Genomic DNA, 19,680 nt, shown 5'->3' on the forward strand with positions numbered 1-19,680 from the left:
AAATACAGTTAAAATTTCAGTTGCATTCAATTAGGAAGCAAAGGAAGCTGGTTAAGCAAATATTTATAAATTGCTGAGGTGACACATGGCAGTTTTATTAGCTGAGAGACGTCCTCCAGCCACTCTATAAATCCCTAATAAATAAACGGTCAGGTTTCATTTTCATTTTCCTTCCTCAACACTTTACTTAGAACCTTTTTTAGGAATATTATAAGCCAGTTTGTGAACACATTTTAAAGTTGTGATACACTTTCCAGAGATGCTAGGAGACTTGGCCACTGGCTTGATGCCTTCCAGTTTCATTGGAATGTAATTAAAGATACTTTGATCTAGCCTCTGCTGTGGCCTTTGTCTTACATTATAAAATGCCTGATCCATTCAGACATATATAAATAGTTGAATTCCATTGATATAGTCCTGCTTCACTTATCTATGCCATATTATGACACAGTCAGTAGTTACATACATGCAGATGGTTCTGTGCTTGTGTATTCTGGTGCATGACCAAATCATCCTGTTACAAAAAAGTATCAGAAGTCTTTCTTCAAGTTAGTTATGTATTATGAAATGTAGGCAGTGTTTTACTGTGCTATGCATAAGCCTAAAGACTGAACATTTTTCATGACAAAGGACTGCAGAGATGAGTGTATGGACAAAGTACACCAAATGCTATAAACTGGACATGGTCCTCGGACGAAGTAACTTAACTAAGAGCTAATCAGAGAAGATTAAGGAGAGCAAAACATATGGGATATTGTTGAGATCTGGGGAATTGGGAGAGGCCAAATTCTTTATTGTCAGAGATGTTGCATTACACTGACACAGCTGTGTGGTCTACACGGAGACAGCAGCAGTGTGTGCACCAAGAGCCAATGGTTGTACAACTAGTCATCATAATACTGAATACAAACCTTCGTTTGTTGGACAGAGAGGAAATGCCACAAGCCAGCAGAAATTAGTAAATACAATATGATGCTTACTGACCAGCCTGAGTTCTGAAGTCTTTCCCAAATGCTTCAAGCATATTTAAGATACAATGGCAGCAGGTATGTAGCTGGAATTTCTGTATTGTAAAGTCACTTGCTTGTCAGCTTCCAGAATGTATCCCCATGGCTGAAATATTAAGGATCAGAAAGTCAATGTCAGCTACTTTCTCCTTTTCCCTGCCCAGCTCTTCTGACACCCCAACCACTAATACTGCAAGGTTATCTGAGTCTTAATTACGGCTTAATTATACCATGAAGCCAATGATGTGTTCAGTGAAATATTTTGAAAGACAACAGAATCTGAATTGCAGTCAAGAAATCTATACAGTTGTAAATCTACAAATTAAATTAAAATAACTGAGCTTTTACATATCAATAATTCAGTACTTAATGAGAAAACTAAATTAACTGGCCTTTAGTTGTATGTCAGGAATAAAATCTGCAGAGACTATTGCTTTACTTTATTTAATCCAACTGCCTCCAACTAAATTAATCTAAATTGTAAACAAAAGAAATCATTAGTAAATAAAGTCAGCAGGCTTATCTTAATGGAAACAAACTAAAGCAAACAACGGACAAGCTTCCATTATCTGCAGTTTCAACTGTGAGTCTCTTGCTTTTTTCATTCCTACTCTGCTGCACTCTATCTACAGATTTCCATTTAAAACCAAAGTCACTGACAAATGTACCAAGGTGTGCATGCCAAAATTATGGGAACAAGTTTAGCAGCTTGTCTAATTTACTGTGTGGCAATTTTGACATCAGCATCAAGTCTTTCTGGAACATATTTAGACCACATCAAAATATGTTTTCTAACCTTCAGAGTTCTTTGCTAACAGATCTAACACCATCTTCACTTTTTTCTGTTTAAAATGCATTATTTAGTAATTACAGTTACTAATATATCCAGTCTTGTCTAAGGCCCTAGCGTCATAGCAAATGAAACAAACACAAATTTTGCCCCCAGGTTCACAATCCCTATGCACCCTAAACATTAGCAATTTATTAGAAATGCTTTTATATAAACACATGCTGAAATCCACTCCAAAATACACCCTTCCTTCTTTCAGTACATCCTTCCTCCTTTCAGCCTGGCTTATCAATTGTCAGTAATACCTCAACAGCATTATGCCAGCCCACTGACCTTCTATTTAAAATCACAGGGAATTTCTTTTTTGTTGTAGTAATTTCTATCACCATGAAACAACTCATTCTTTCTCATGAACGGCATTCCATACATCATCTCAGTAATATCATCTTCTCTGACATGGTCAGGTGGTTTGGCATATGCATCCTTAATAGGCTCTCACCTTCCAGTTTAATGCTTCCCAAGATCTGATTCTATGCTTCATATTTCCTCCTGTTTCATCTACACCTTTCTAAATAACCTCTATCAACAGAATAGTGTGCTTTAGGAAAAGCATCTCCTATTCATTGCTTTTCTCCCCATTTCAGAATTGAATTGTTTCCTCAAAGATAACTTTAATAAACAAAGACCTTATTCTCCCACTGCACACCAACTAGTAACTCCACTAAAACAAAATCCTTGATATTTTAGAAGTCTTACTTCTTGCAGCCGAAGTGATTTGCTTTCCAGTGCTGACCTTACAAATTCCTAGATTTTCTATTTGACACCTCCCTAACCTTTGATCAACACATTGGCAACTTCACTCACAAAATGCTGAACATGACTTCTGATTACCAAATTTCCTTACCTTAGAAACTCAAAAAGTGATTTGCGCTAATAACTTCACTAGCACACACTCTGTTACTTAGTTTCTCAGCCCTTCTTCCTTTATGCATTCTTCTACAGCCTCTTATCTATTCCCCACCCACACTACCCTCTCATATAAAAATTTTTGAAAAAATAAGGGGGTCTATCTCCTGACAAAAGCATAGTGCCCATCCTATCCGACCTCCTCCAGTACAAACCCTCCCAATGTTTTCCTTTTATGTTTCCTTCTTTGTTTTTTTCCCCTTTTTCAGTCTTTCTTAGCTCCACATTTCTATTATTTAATGAAACCAACAGGGTGTCCATAAAAGGATACCCCTATATAAAACATTATAAATCCCTTTTCTTTTTAAAAAAAATCAGTTTTAAGCACTGTGCAGTCCACATGTTTCCTTAAACATTTTAATCATGACTACTTAGCCATGCTCACCCAAGATATTAAAAATAAAAGGTAACCCAAACCTTCATGCCTTGGCAAAGTAATTGGTGACTTTGTAATGTTGAACTTTACACAACTTACTGTTTTTCGAGAAGCTGACATATTTTCAAAAAAGACCACACTTTTCCTTACTCATTGCAAATTACTTCTGGTGACCTTATTTGCAAATCTGTGTAGCGCAACTATTCGTAAATAACCTTAAATAATAGTAGTCCTAATTTCCTTTTTATTCACAAGCTTTTATGAAATACTTTATCTAAACATTTAATCCCCATTCAGCCACATTTTCACAATAGCATAACGTCATCTGTTTCTTTTCACAAAAAAAATCATTATTTTAGACTACTTTTACACTAACACTAAGAAAATTGATTACCACAGCAGTAAACCTGCTACATAGAGCTCTCTTAGTCTTAAATTCATAAATAGTCTGTATCTTAACATGTTCGGGAAAGCCATCAAGAAGGCTCCTTATCATATGTGTGAGACCTGATTTTGTGAGTCTCAACTCTTGAAAACACAAAATGCAGAAAGAGTAATAAATAGCAAATTCCAAACACACTCTGCTAATTCTTTAGTATTTTCCTTCCTCTACCTGTTGGTGGGCAGACCATAAATCTGTGATATGAATTTCTCAGAGTAAGGGGAAATACTCCAAGATACCACAATCTGTGTGTTTATAGATGCTCCCCTTGATTTACTCTTTAATTGCCCCATTACAATGATTGTAATTATGATGCTCAGATTATTGTTGGAAACTCTCTCCAGAAACATTTTTTTTTATTTTCTTGGACACGGAAGCGTTGACTACCTCCTAATTCTTCCTATCTTTTATACTTCTACCTGAAACTACTTTGTCATTTTCCTTCTTCCAACCTTATAGCTGAATGATTATCTTCATGTCTTTCCCTCACTGTAATTTCCATTTATTAATTCATTCAATTGTTCATTTTATTACACTCTACCTGCTTTTAATAATTCTACCTTTGGTTACCTTTTTACCTTTGTCCTTTCTACCTTATGTTAATTTTTATGTGTTATTGCTTCATTGCTAATACATTTATTGCTTTCATTGATTTATTTAATTGTTTAACATATCATTTGCATTAGTCTCAGTCATTTCTTTGTTGAAATTATAATTGCATATGTGCCTACATTTTAAATGTCATAAATAAACTTTTTGAAAACAGTAGTCCCCACAAAAGCTTTGTCAGTGACGCTGAAAGCATTATCACATCTGTTGCACATAACCATTTACCTTTTTTTAATTTCCTTCCTGATGAAATTTTGTTGATGATGTTCCCTGAATGCACTAAAATTCCTGTAAGCAAGTGTTATCAGCTTAACAAAAAACTTTACTCTGAAACTGAATATATATATATATATATATATATCTATATATGTGTGTGTGTGTGTCTGTATATATATATATATATATATATATATATATATATATCTATATATATATATATCTATATATGTGTGTGTGTGTGTGTGCGTCATATTTTAATACTCGTGAATCAGGATCGCTCTCTCTCTCTCTCTCTCTATATATATATATATATATATATATATATATATGTGTGTGTGTGTGTGTGTGTGTGTGTGTGTGTGTGTGTGTGTGTGCGCATCATATTTTAATACTCGTGAATCAGGATCACTCTCTCTCTCTCTCTCTCTATATATATATATATATATATATATATATATGTGTGTGTGTGTGTGTGTGTGTGTGTGTGTGCGCATCATATTTTAATACTCGTGAATCAGGGTCGCTCTTTTTCTTGATACCTCTTATGACCTGTTTGATAACTGCGTTAGGCAGCTGTCTAAAGTCATCATTTTCGGGGGTGACCTGAGTCTACTGTCGGTTAAGCCACTTGCTGACAGGTGACAACTAAAGATGGAAGAAATCAAACCCGGTAACCTTTTTAATACAGGAAGCCATTTACTGACAGGTCAGAGCTGTAATCCTCCATTGTAGTTTCTTATACCCCAAAATGGGGACTGCCATTCATTAATCCATCCATCCGTCCATCTGTCCATTCATTCATTCTCAAATAATCTGCTTAATGCAGTTTAGGGTCCCCAGAAACCTGGACTCTATCTTGTCAAGCTATGTTTACAAGGCTGTAAACTAAATCTGATTGGGATTCACACCTTCAGTTATACATGGAACACACACCTACACTGAAGTTTGGGTGAATGCCTGTGCACTTTCAACATGTTTGAATGTGTCCGGAACCAGATTGCTCAACAAAGACTGACACACATACATGAAAGATATGAAATCTCCATCAGAGGCACCCCGTAACTGGAGAACTAAATGCTATGAGGCAGCAATACTAATGACTGTTCCACCTTGGGGAATACTATACTTATGTGATTTTGTTTTTCAGTCTGTTTGACATCTTCCAAAAATGAAATGTGAATACAGCCTAGACATTTCTTCCTTCACTTAACCACAATGATAATGCTGTCAGACACCAGCTTTTTAGACAGTGAAAACAGCGTTTGGGTTTTCTTTGTTTTTTTTTGTTTGCTTTTTTACTGATTTGCTCTGATCTGTGGTTACTAAGGTTGAAAACAAGGCTTTCTTGTTCCATTTACATTTTCTTTAGCACATAAGAAGTGAACAACATGTTTTTCTGCTATGTGTTCAAAGATTTAGCCCTTTAAAAAGTCCCATATCCTGCCTCTCCTACACTACTGCAAGGCACAGAAGTTATCATTTCTGCTTATTTATCGGTGATTAACAGTTGCCACTTCAAATAGATGCTAAAACAAAAGAAAGCTATCGGCAGTTTTTTTTCACTGTGCTTAATTATGTGGGGTTACATTGATAATATCAATGACTTCATTGGCCAAAAATGGCAGTATTCAACAATTTATTTATGCAGTGTTGTAGTATAACTCCTCACTTATTTTCATATAAATATTCCTCATTGTGAGCTCTTGTCTATTGTAGTCAATATTCTACCTTAATAAAAAATTCAAATAATATAAAATAAAATAAATAATAATAAACACTATAGAAAACAGTGCACATATATTAATTATAGAACTTTACTGAACTGAGACACAGGATATGAAACTGCTGGATTTGACCAACACTGAAAACAACAAAAGCTGTGTTCTCTACGTCATAAAGGCTGTGACAAACTATTCTGAAACAATGTAATTTACAAGTAGAAAAAGGATAAAATATTGATGATGTGGGGGTCAGGGAAAAAGTATAAATGAAAACATTCGCAAATATTGATACTGAAGGTTTTTGGGTACAAAGTAATATCTAGATCATACTCATTTGTTAAGCAGGTAGTCCCACTGGACATACAATCCCTTTTCAGGGGTGACCTGAGAGTAATGTCTGGTTAAGTGACTTGCTCAAGGCTCACATTATGAAAATGAGGACTTAGGGAACTAAACCTGTACCACAGCCTTAACCATTTGCACAGACTGTCGGACTAGATAAATTCTGATACAAGTTGGAGATACAGTAAACTATGGTGGCTGCTGGAGTTTCCTTTAAACACTCTTCAACTTTTCTTTTTTGTTGAACATATTTTCTTCTGATTTTGGCACTAATATATATGAACTACTGAAGTAAGAACTTTCCAGACAGCACAGTTAAGGTCTATTTATTAAAATAATTAAACAGCTATTAGTAGGAAGAAAAAACACAACAGCACAATGGTATCTACATATTTTTAATTGTGGTCAACACTGAGAAGCATGGGACTACCACAACACCTGACAGTTCTTATGCACTGTGTTTACATTGTTCAATAAACAGTTTGAACTAAACAATGGGACACACAATAGCTGAAAATCAGTAAAGTTTAAGACAATGCTGGATATCTCTTCCATAGCTGTTTAATTTCAAGGCAGAACAAATAATAGCAAGTGGGTATCAGTCAAAGAACATTCACATGTGCATCACATGATATATAAATACACAGACATATCTTTACACCATTATGCGAACCACAGAAGGGTGGGTTGAGAGAGACCTAATGAGGACATTTGAAGTTCTAGCAACTTTGAAAATATCAGTGATGTTTGCCAAAATGTCAAATGTGTTCTAGATAACAGTACTAATGAAGTTGAGGTTTACATAAACAAATGCCAACAATGCAAACTCTCAGCATTTGATGCTGTTGAGGCTTTACATAAACAAATGCCAACAATGCAAACTCTCAGCATTTGATGCAGTTGAGGCTTTACATAAACAAATGCCAACAATGCAAACTCTCAGCATTTGATACAGTTTGCCACAGCAAACTTCTACTTCAAATGTCCTCACTAGGTCTCTCTCAGCCCACCCTGCTGTGGTTCAACAGCTACCTGTACAATAGGTATCAGTCAGTCAGGAAAATGGCACTCCATGCACTCTCCTTACCTCCCATTCACCACCAGTGTACCACAAGGCTCTATCCTTGGTCCCCTCCTCTTTAACATTGTCACTAATACCCTCTAAACATCCATACAACAGGCCCCCCTAATACAATACGCAGATGATTCCACTCTCATTTGCACATCTGAAATGTGTTATATTTCTAGTCTAATTACTATGCTTAGTGTTGTCATTGGCAACTTAGTGGCTTTTCCTGTGCAGCATGGCAGCAAAGAACTATCACCACCCCCACTCCCCTTCTACAGCTAATCTCAATGTATGGCCCCCAGTGCTGCAAGCTTGTTTTTTACTAGCAGTGCAAGCAGCCTACATACTAATTCATTACTCTCTAAGGAAAGTAACTTAAACATTGCCTCCTTCAGAGTGCCTATAGTCTTTTCTGTTGTCCAATGCTACAGCTAAAAACCTCACTGCTTGGTAAAATTCATTGCTTACCTATGTGATTGTTTCTGGTGGAGCATTGCCGCTCTCTGGTTCAACCTGCTACATTCGCCGTTGCAGCACTAGGGCTCACTCCGCTCCCCTACCCTAACCCCACTCTCACCCACCCTCACTTTTATTTACTTTATACCTACACAAAACACACCCCTAATCAATTCTCCAATCATTCCCTCCCACCACATCAATCCCCTCGGCTCCCACTGCAATACTTTTTCATTCACTGTCTACTAAATATCTCAATTTTCCCACACTTCTACAACCATCACCTAGGCACAACTTCCCTCCCACAACTAATCATACTCTACTTCCCATTTATTTCTGTTTCCTCTTTTCTCACCCATCTTCTCTCATTATGTCACTCTACCACTCCTTACATTAACACACTATACTTCTGTGCTTTCTCTACCTAGCCTACTATTCCACTGACTTCCAAGGCTATAAAATAAAATGCTGTCACTCCCCAACACTCACATACATCTCTCCTCAACTTCTATCTAAACTGTATCAACATAAATCATACTTAATCCTAACCATAGCTGCAATACTGTTTTCTTCCCTTTAAGACATCTGCAATCCACTAAACCTCGTTGTCTACCTACAGCTATAACCGTCTAATGGACAAACTAAAAAAACTAATATTGCACTCATTAACAAAGATAAAGTTCCAGTCTGATATCCATCCTAACCCAGACCCCAAATGTAACTTCCCTCCTAATGAACAATCCCCTCCAGACTCCTGAACTTCTACATTGGTCCAAAACCTCACTAATACCACTACATATACCTCATTACCTATCACCAGTAAGTCAGATCTTCTAATAACCAATTTCAATCTCAGAAGCTTTGTAAATAAAATCCCTGAATTCTATGCTACCTTGGCCATCTACTCACCAGACATAGTGGTCATAACTGAAACCTGGTTAAAGCCCTACATCAAGGACTCTGAAATTATAACAAATGGTTATAATGTTATAAATCAAGATAGGCTAAACAAACATGGTGGGAGTGCAGCAATTATGTTTAAAGACTATCTTAAACTAGAAAAACTAAAGTGTTCTCCACCTGACATCCTGACTGCTGAAATTCTAGTCACACACCTACATATTAATCACAAAACCATTAATATCATTGCCATCTTCCTCCCACCTGTTAAAAACCTTCCTAGTATAGAATCCCTCCTGTCCTGGTCATCTTTTTCTCTAAACCAAGAAACCATCATCCTAGGTGATTTCAACCTTGACTGGCTCTCCTGCTCCTCCAACTCAGCAACCAACTTTATTAACTTATAAAACTTCACCCAAACTATAATCTATCTCACCCGCACTGACAAACATTCAAATAGAAAATCATTACTTGACTGGATATTGACAAATAAGCCAAACCTGGGGTACCAAGCAGGCTGTCTTCCAGTCACACTAATTGACCATCCCCCTACATTTCTAGTCAGAAAAAGAATTCATAAACAAACCAGTATCCCTTTCAAATACACCCATAGCAAAAATAATTTTCCCCAATACATTCAATATACTACTACAACACTGAGATCGGTGCCCATTAAAAAACCTACAGCTAGACCTTGCAGTAAAATACTTCAATAATCAATTCCTTGCCATATTAAATAATCTTGCCCATTCCAGGAAAATATGCCACAAATCCAAACAATTACCATGGCTATCTAATGAGACTAAACTTCTAATGAAACAAAGGGATAGAGCCTGGTCACTACACTGTACAACCAAAGACAAAAGTGATTACACCCTATATCAGCAACTTAGAAACCAAGCTAAGAAAAAAGTCATTAGCGATAAAAAAAAACTACATCCTAACCTGCCAACAGAAACACCAATACAATCCACAAAAGTTCTGGAAAAATATCAACCACCTCCTAAACCCAGGAAAAACCTCCACCCCTGCTACCCTTACTAGTAATATCTCCAAGCCCATACCCTCACAGTTCAACTCTCACTACATCAATTCTATCACTTCTCTCTTGGATAGCAAAGAAAACCTAACACTCACAGCCCCCCCCCCCCCCCAACCACTGAAAACACCAACTCTTTCTCCTTTAAACCCATTCAAACTACTTACATAAGGAAACTCCTAAGTAAATTAAAACCCTACTGTCTGGCTGCCGACCATCTACCCAATGAATTTCTAAAGCTAGCTGCTCCATCCATCGCCTACCCTGTATCCATACTAATAGATCGCTCTATCCCAGACCAGTATGTACCTAACATATGGAAGATTTCTCACACCATACACCTCCACAAGGACGGTCCCTCTAGAGATATTGCAAACTACTGACCCATTGCTATCCTCTCTCCCTTAGCAAAAATTCCAGAGAAATGTATACATCATCAACTCACAAATCACCTCACTTCTAATAACCTACTATCCAGCTCTCAGCATGGTTTCAGACCTAAACATAGTACAAACACAGCTTTAATAAGCTTTACAGATACTATTCACCACCTAAAAATGAAGGACAGTTAGTGTCGGCTATTTTTCTGGACATGTCAAAGGCTTTTGACACTGTATCCCACCAGCTGCTACTCAACAAACATGCTACTTATAATCTTAATAACTGATAACAGGTTACAAAATGGGAGAACAACCTCTCCACGCTTTTACCACTCACCACAGGTGTACCCCAAGGATCCATACTCGGGAACTCTGTCTTTGTCATATTTGCCAATAACCTATATTCTGCCACCCAGCTGGCCACTATCATCCAATATGCAGATGATTCCTCTCTTACCTGCTCAGCCCACTCCCCCCAAGAACTTCAACACAAAATGCAAAAATCTTTCCCGGACATTGAAAATTACTTCACCAGCCATCAACTCACCCTCAACCCAAATAAGACCAAGCTAATGATCTTCACTAACAATTCCTCCAAACTCAGCACACTATGTCTCTCTATACACTCCTCAAATTGTACAACAATGAAACCCACAAATCAGCCCAAGCTGCTTGGAGTTACTACAAATGATGGACTAAAATTTGATAAACACATTTCCCTAACAATCAAAATAGTTCACTCCAAACTTGAAGCTCTATATAGGATCAAACCGTACCCAACACATGAAGCTAGAATAGCCACTGCAAGATCTCACTTGCTATCTGCCATCCTCTACTGCTCACACATCTTCACCAACCTATACAAGGCTGACCTTAACAATCTAGAATCTTGTTATAACAAAATAGCTAAGTTTGCTGCCAGTCAAACCCATAACACTCATCACTGCTCAGTTCTTCAACAACTCAACTGTCTGGAATTTACCAACCTGTTAGCACTAAACCATCTTTCAATTGCCCATAGAATCGTATACAACCCCACTGACTCCCCTGCACTTTCAAGCCTAGTCCAATTTAACCTTAACAGTAGGCCCTTTAGGTCATCCAACAAATTAATACTAAAAGTTACCCAGTCTCACAACTATTATGGTACTTCCCTCTACTCATATATAATAACCAAGGTCTGGAATAATCTTCCTCAGCACATCCAAAAAAATCCCAACTTGCCCTCATTTAAAAAAACAAGAGGAAAATCACAAACATCTAAAAATCCAATGAGCAACACATATAAGCAGAGAAAACAGGCAAAATCCATTTTATTAACAAAATACTGAGTGCTTTAATATTGTACAATTCCAAAACTTCATCAGATAGTGCCATTAGTAACTGCCCCATTTAAATAACATCATCAAACACATGATCAATGACATCAGACTCATGAAATTTCATAAATATTCATAAATATTCATAACTTGCATCATAAATGAACCACCCCCTCCGAAGTGCGTAAAGAATGTAATAAACCATAATTTAAAACACATAATTTAGTACAGAACCTTTAAAAACTTAACACTTTTCCTAAAACCTTTAGTGAAAAACAAGATTCAAACTTATGTTTATAGGAAATTTAAATGCATTAATCTTGTATAATAAAAACTTATATCTTTAATACAGGCACTGCTTACCCAGCTTGATATAAAAGCAACAAATCCAATCCATACTTGTGTATTTATTATATACTAACAAAACTCATATACCAAAATAAATGAAAACTAAAAAATACATTTGTTAAAAATGATTAATTTAATAAATAATTTTGTGGAGAATGTCATACTAGAAGCATATAAAACAGCCTAAAAGTATTACTCCTATTATACATTAGGGCACCCAAATAGGGAATTGAATACTGGACCCTCAGATTGAGAGTCTAATACTCTACCAGCTGAGCTACTCAGGATTTCTAGAGAACTACCTTTTTAAAGCATTTAATTTAAGAAGACAATTTACTGAACTGTACTCATTTAAACCTGGCCAGAAATAAGCATTCAGTAGTATTTGCCACATTCATTATATTTTTTCTAACTGTAGCATCCATGGGCCACCTCTGGAGCTTACAGCAACCTGCTCAATTATTAAATACTTAAAGTTATGGCCCTCATAGGACATGACATGCTTGGCCAGTGCAATAGTGGTTTTCTACCTCCTGATAGCATATTCATGCTCACAAATTCTACCCCTAACAGAACTTTCAGTTTGCCAGTATAATATGACATGCATAACTAACATAACTAACATAAAGCAAGGTATACTACCCCTTTGAATTACAATTGTACGTCCTTTCAAGTTATATTTGATACCCTGAATATCAAAACTCTGACAAACTGAAATCAGTTTACAAATCCTGCATGCCCCACATGTTCTCATTCCTGTTACATTGCTATGTGCGTGCTGTTCTTTATATTGTAAATGTTTTTTACATATGCCCCACATGTTCTCATTCCCGTTACTTTGCTATGTGCGTGACGTTCTTTATACTGTAAATGTTTTTTACATATGCCCCACATGTTCTCATTCCCGTTACTTTGTTATGTGTGTGCTGTTCTTTATACTGTAAATGTTTTTTACATATGCCCCACATGTTCTCATTCCCGTTACTTTGCTATGTGCGTGCTGTTCTTTATATTGTAAATGTTTTTTACATATGCCCCACATGTTCTCATTCCCATTACTTTGCTATGTGCGTGCTGTTCTTTATACTGTAAATGTTTTTTACATATGCCCCACATGTTCTCATTCCCGTTACTTTGCTATGTGCGTGCTGTTCTTTATATTGTAAATGTTTTTTACATATGCCCCACATGTTCTCATTCCTGTTACTTTGCTATGTGCGTGCTGTTCTTTATATTGTAAATGTTTTTTACATATGCCCCACATGTTCTCATTCCCGTTACTTTGCTATGTGCAGCTGTTCTTTATATTGTAAATGTTTTTTACATATGCCCCACATGTTCTCATTCCCGTTACTTTGCTATGTGCGTGCTGTTCTTTATATTGTAAATGTTTTTTACATATGCCCCACATGTTCTCATTCCCATTACTTTGCTATGTGCAGCTGTTCTTTATATTGTAAATGTTTTTAACATATGCCCCACATGTTCTCATTCCCGTTACTTTGCTATGTGCATGCTGCTCTTTATATTGTAAATGTTTTTTACATATGCCCCACATGTTCTCATTCCCGTTACTTTGCTATGTGCGTGCTGTTCTTTATATTGTAAATGTTTTTTACATATGCCCCACATGTTCTCATTCCCGTTACTTTGCTATGTGTGTGCTGCTCTTTATATTGTAAATGTTTTTTACATATGCCCCACATGTTCTCATTCCCATTACTTTGCTATGTGTGTGCTGTTCTTTATATTGTAAAAGTTTTTTACATATGCCCCACATGTTCTCATTCCCGTTACTTTGCTATGTGCAGCTTTTCTTTATATTGTAAATGTTTTTTACATATGCCCCACATGTTCTCATTCCCGTTACTTTGCTATGTGTGTGCTGTTCTTTATATTGTAAATGTTTTTTACATATGCCCCACATGTTCTCATTCCCGTTACTTTGCTATGTGTGTGCTGTTCTTTATATTGTAAATGTTTTTTACATATGCCCCACATGTTCTCATTCCCGTTACTTTGTTATGTGCGTGCTGTTCTTTATATTGTAAATGTTTTTTACATATGTCCCACATGTTCTCATTCCCGTTACTTTGCTATGTGTGTGCTGTTCTTTATATTGTAAATGTTTTTTACATATGCCCCACATGTTCTCATTCCCGTTACTTTGCTATGTGTGTGCTGCTCTTTATATTGTAAATGTTTTTTACATATGCCCCACATGTTCTCATTCCCGTTACTTTGCTATGTGCATGCTGTTCTTTATATTGTAAATGTTTTTTACATATGCCCCACATGTTCTCATTCCCGTTACTTTGCTATGTGTGTGCTGCTCTTTATATTGTAAATGTTTTTTACATATGCCCCACATGTTCTCATTCCCATTACTTTGCTATGTGCGTGCTGTTCTTTATATTGTAAATGTTTTTTACATATGCCCCACATGTTCTCATTCCCGTTACTTTGCTATGTGTGTGCTGTTCTTTATATTGTAAATGTTTTTTACATATGCCCATGTTCTCATTCCCGTTACTTTGCTATGTGCGTGCTGTTCTTTATATTGTAAATGTTTTTTACATATGCCCCACATGTTTTCATTCCCGTTACTTTGCTATGTGCAGCTGTTCTTTATATTGTAAATGTTTTTTACATATGCCCCACATGTTCTCATTCCCGTTACTTTGCTATGTGCGTGCTGTTCTTTATATTGTAAATGTTTTTTACATATGCCCCACATGTTCTCATTCCCGTTACTTTGCTATGTGTGCTGTTCTTTATATTGTAAATGTTTTTTACATATGCCCCACATGTTCTCATTCCCGTTGCTTTGCTATGTGCAGCTGTTCTTTATATTGTAAATGTTTTTTACATATGCCCCACATGTTCTCATTCCCGTTACTTTGCTATGTGCAGCTGTTCTTTATATTGTAAATGTTTTTTACATATGTCCCACATGTTCTCATTCCCGTTACTTTGCTATGTGCGTGCTGTTCTTTATATTGTAAATGTTTTTTACATATGCCCCACATGTTCTCATTCCCGTTACTTTGCTATGTGCGTGCTGTTCTTTATATTGTAAATGTTTTTTACATATGCCCCACATGTTCTCATTCCCGTTACTTTGCTATGTGCAGCTGTTCTTTATATTGTAAATGTTTTTTACATTACTAGCTCTCCTTGCTACTATTTTTGTTTTTTGCTGCACTATTTGCCTGAGGGTAATACCCTCCTATTTGCCTAAGGGTAATACCCTCCTTGATAATACTCCAATTTTTATATATCATGATTTTAATAAGTGCATACGCAGCAGTAAAAGTAGTAATAAAACTATAAATAAAATTGGACTGTTCATTATTATGTAAAGGGGCAGTTTCAATAGTAGTTACAGCTTTTCTTCTCAATATAGGGGTAAAAAATCCATCATTTCTCTTTCTAGTTACCTCATCTATAAGATCATCTATGAGGCTACATGGATACCCTCTAAAAATGAACATGTCCAACATAACTATTCTAGCAGCACACACTAGTTGCCCTTTTACAACTGATCTTTTTTGATAATTAGGGTGAGAGCTTTTCAAGTGCAAAAAGGAATTAGAATAGGTGCTTTTTCTATGAATGGTTGCCAGAAATCTACCCTGTAATGCATCCTTTCTTAAACTAACATCCAGATAGCTAATACTGTGTATCTGTACTTCCTGTGTAAACTTTAAAAAAGTTGTGGTTCTTCCAAGATATGCAACAAATTCATAAAGCATATCCAGTTTTCCTATCCATAAGATAAAAATATCATCTAAATAATGCACATAAACCCTCAAATGCTGTTTAAAAACATCATTCTCCATAATATACTTTCTTTCCCATTGCGCCATTACCAATTTGCAAACATGGTGCAACAGGGTGACCCCATAGTTACCCCTACTTTTTGCAGGAAATATCTTCCATCAAAAATATATAATTATTATGTAGCACTATTTCAAAAAGGTCTAAATACAAATTGATATCATCTAGTGGCACACCTTTAGTGACTAAAAATTCACTAATCAGGACTATTCCTTCCTCCTGGGGAATAACTGAAAACAAGTCCTTAATATCAATGGTAAAAAAGTATGCTTGTTCATCATATTCAACCATATTCATTAATTCCAATAAATGCCAAGAATCCTTACAAATCTTAATTTCCTGCTGCATAAACCCCTTTAACTTATCTAGATATTTGGTGCATGCAAAAGTGATGGAATTACGGCCATCAACAATAGGCCTCACGGGTGGAGTTTTTATGTCTTTATGAATTTTAGGGGCACCAAAAATGGTTGGGGTAGTAGGAGAATTCATTACTAAATAATTATAAATATCTAAAGCAATTCTATTCTCCAAAAACATGTCATGAAGTAATAAGCCAACCTTCCGATTAGCAGTATTTACCTGATTAATGGAGACTTCTTCATAAGTATCCGTCTCCAAAAGTTCATTCATCCTAACATAATAATCATACACACCCATTGCCACCAAGCCACCCTCTTTATCTGGTTTCATAAACCTTATATTCTGCTGCTTTAAAAATGTTAAAACTGCCCTTTCAGCACTAGTTAACTTATCCTTTAATGGCTTCCTGATAGCCTATACCTGAAGTCAAGCTCACATAACTTCTCAAACAGCAACAGTGTGGGGTGCAGTGGTGGATTAAATGTACTTGATGTATGTAAATTATTACTATCAACCACCATACTTTTCATATAAAAATCTGCTTAAAATTTAACTTTCATAAAAACAATTTCAAGTTAGCAACATTGGTTGCAATGTTGGCTCTTTTCACAGGTACAAAGTTAAGTCCTTTGGCCAAAAAGTCTGCTATTTCAACATCAATTACAGTCTGTGAAAAATGATAAATATTAAAATCACCAGTGCTACTAGTGACCATAACTGGCAGTAAATTGTCAAGCTGCTGTTGTTGTGCCTGAATGACAGGCATATTGTCTATGTTATAATAAATCAGTTCTTCCTCCATCAGTAATTGTTCCTCCCCCGACACCCTCTTTTTTGTGGGTACCCCTTTTTTGGTTGCATCTGGATGGTGCATAAAAATCGTGTTGGTTATTATTGTCTGCACCTACTGGCCCTTGAGTATTATACTGCTGTATAATATGCTCTGACATTCACAGCTCAGGAAACCGCTGATGGTCATGTATATTGAAGAAGCCAGCATCATCTTCAGTATTCTCAATATTAACTTCATCAATACCATAACCAACATTATTCTGTTCTGAGATATTGCCAGCATCAACTCTTGGTAGCTGCCAACCTGCTCATTGTTGCCCCTTAGGTGGTTTGAGGTAGGCAGTACCTCTTTTATAATCCTCCTTGTCCTTACTAAGCTTTCTTATATTATTATCTTTCAGGCCAAGAAGATTATGCTCAATGCTGGAATATATCCATTGATGCTCATAGCGATATCTCTCATAAGCCCCATGCTGTTTTATAGAGGCTTTGAGTATATATAAATCAATAGCCAGTGATTCAGTGTCTTTATTATTGTATTTTATGTGCACCTCAAGAAATTCATATCCATGTTGATTAAAAAGATTAACTCCAAATGCAAGGGGGAATTCTCCATCAGGCCAGTGGGGTAACACCATAATCTTAACACCTTTGGTATAACTTTATGCTTCATTCTTTCAAGTAAGCATTTTCTAACTGCAGTTTCTTAAAATGATACAGTTTGTTATCAAATAAAGCCAGTTTATCATGCAAACAGTTATTATTGAGGGTGTATTAGAAACTTGACAAGAGAAATTAATATCTCCCTCCATCCATTCTCTAAATGCTGGTGCTTGTCAAGCTTGCCCAGGAATAAAACCAGAACCAGATAAATTAAACATACCTGTTTGGGTGGCCTAATGTATAATAGGAATAATATTTTTATGCTGTTTTATATGCATCTGGTATGACATTATCCACAAAATTATTTATTAAATTAATGATTTTTAACAAATTTATTTTTTAGTTTTGCTTTATTTTGGAATATGAGTTTTATTAGTATATAATAAATACGGAAGTATGGATTGGGTTTGTTGGTTTTATATTGCACTGGGTAAGCAGTGTTTGTATATGCCCCTCTTCAAATATATACGTTTTTATTATACAAGATTAATGCATTTAAAATTTATATACGCATACGTTTGATTCTTATTTTTCATTAAAGGTTTTAGGAAAAGTTATGTTTTTAAAGGTTCTATATTAAATTATGTGTTTAAAATTATGGTTTATTACATTCTTTAAGCACTTTGGAGGGGGTTGTTCATTTATGATGTAATTCATGAATATTTATGAATATGTATGAGGGTGATGTCACTGATCATGTGTTTGATGATGTTATTTAAATGGGGCAGTTACTAATGGCAAAAAGTTTTGGAACTGTAAGACAAAAGTGCTCACTATTTTGTTAATAAAATCGATTTTGCCTGTTTTCTCTGCACATATTCGTTGTTCGTTACTCATTTAAAAAAACATAAAAGATTATCTCAATAGTAACTGGCTCTGCCCCTGTATTGCTCCTGGCTAGTTTCCTTTCCTATTATTGCACATCTCCCTTTACAAATATTTTTTAGCAGATGCTGCTTCCTCCAAATGACTTGCAGATTTTCTCTGTAAGATTTTGCTTGCTGAATATTGTGTACCTCTGTATTATTTTATAATAGTAGGCAACCTTGTTTAACTGCATTCTTTGTAAATTTTGGCTAATACTTTGCATTTCATATCCACTAGTATCTTTACATAAACATGTTAAATGCATTTTTGTTAAAATTGTTCAGAACTACTTGAACTTTTAAATAATTTTTTCTATACTGGGTCTTTGCTGAAAGTGGGATTCCAACCCAATTGGACACTATATGGTTAACAAATGTAAATAAATAAATAAATAAATGGTACACCTCTAAAAATGTATGCAGGAAGCTTTAACAGCCACTGAAACATGGCTTTGTAACTCACAACTCATGCTTAACCCAAAAAGACCAAAGTACTACTTTTTTCATCCCAAATCTCTCCATGATAATACAATATTGAAATCACTTCTCATAGTAAATTATTAAGGTTGATAGTGGATGATAAGCTTACATTCAATCTGCATATACAAAATTGCATAAGAAAAACACATCAAAAACTAAGAATGCTTTACAGAGCCAAAAAGTGTTTCACCGACACAAGTAAAATTATACTTGCCACTACTTACCTCTTCCCCGCTCTTCTTTATGGCACTCCCATCTTAACTAACCTCCAGACTTCACAACCATTAAAACTTGAACAATGCTTTAATAAAGTACCTAAATTTGCAGCAAATACACCTTTCAGAACCCACCGCTGTATAATACTAAAAAGCCTAAATTGGTCAGAACTGCCTCATAAACTAACATATACAGCTTCTTACCATCTGCCTGTCCATCAGTAAAAAAACATTCTGCACAACTATGTTCTCTGTCAGTGACCAAAAACTCCTGCCTGTCTACAAACCTACCAAATCTGCTGGGAATTGTCTGCACCTGTACAAGGCTGCTAAGGCCTGCAACTCCTTGCCTGTATCCATCAGGCCAAATCCCTTCCTCTCATCTTTTTCAAAACCACTCTGAAAGACTTCCTAGCTAAAATCTGTTTCTGCTCTTGTTCAAAACCAGGATAAACTATATTCCTAAATGTGAACAAGT

The sequence above is a fragment of the Protopterus annectens genome, chromosome 14.part0 (genome assembly GCF_019279795.1).
Source record: "Protopterus annectens isolate FY-2018-M chromosome 14.part0, PAN1.0, whole genome shotgun sequence".
NCBI classification, from domain to species: domain Eukaryota; kingdom Metazoa; phylum Chordata; order Ceratodontiformes; family Protopteridae; genus Protopterus; species Protopterus annectens.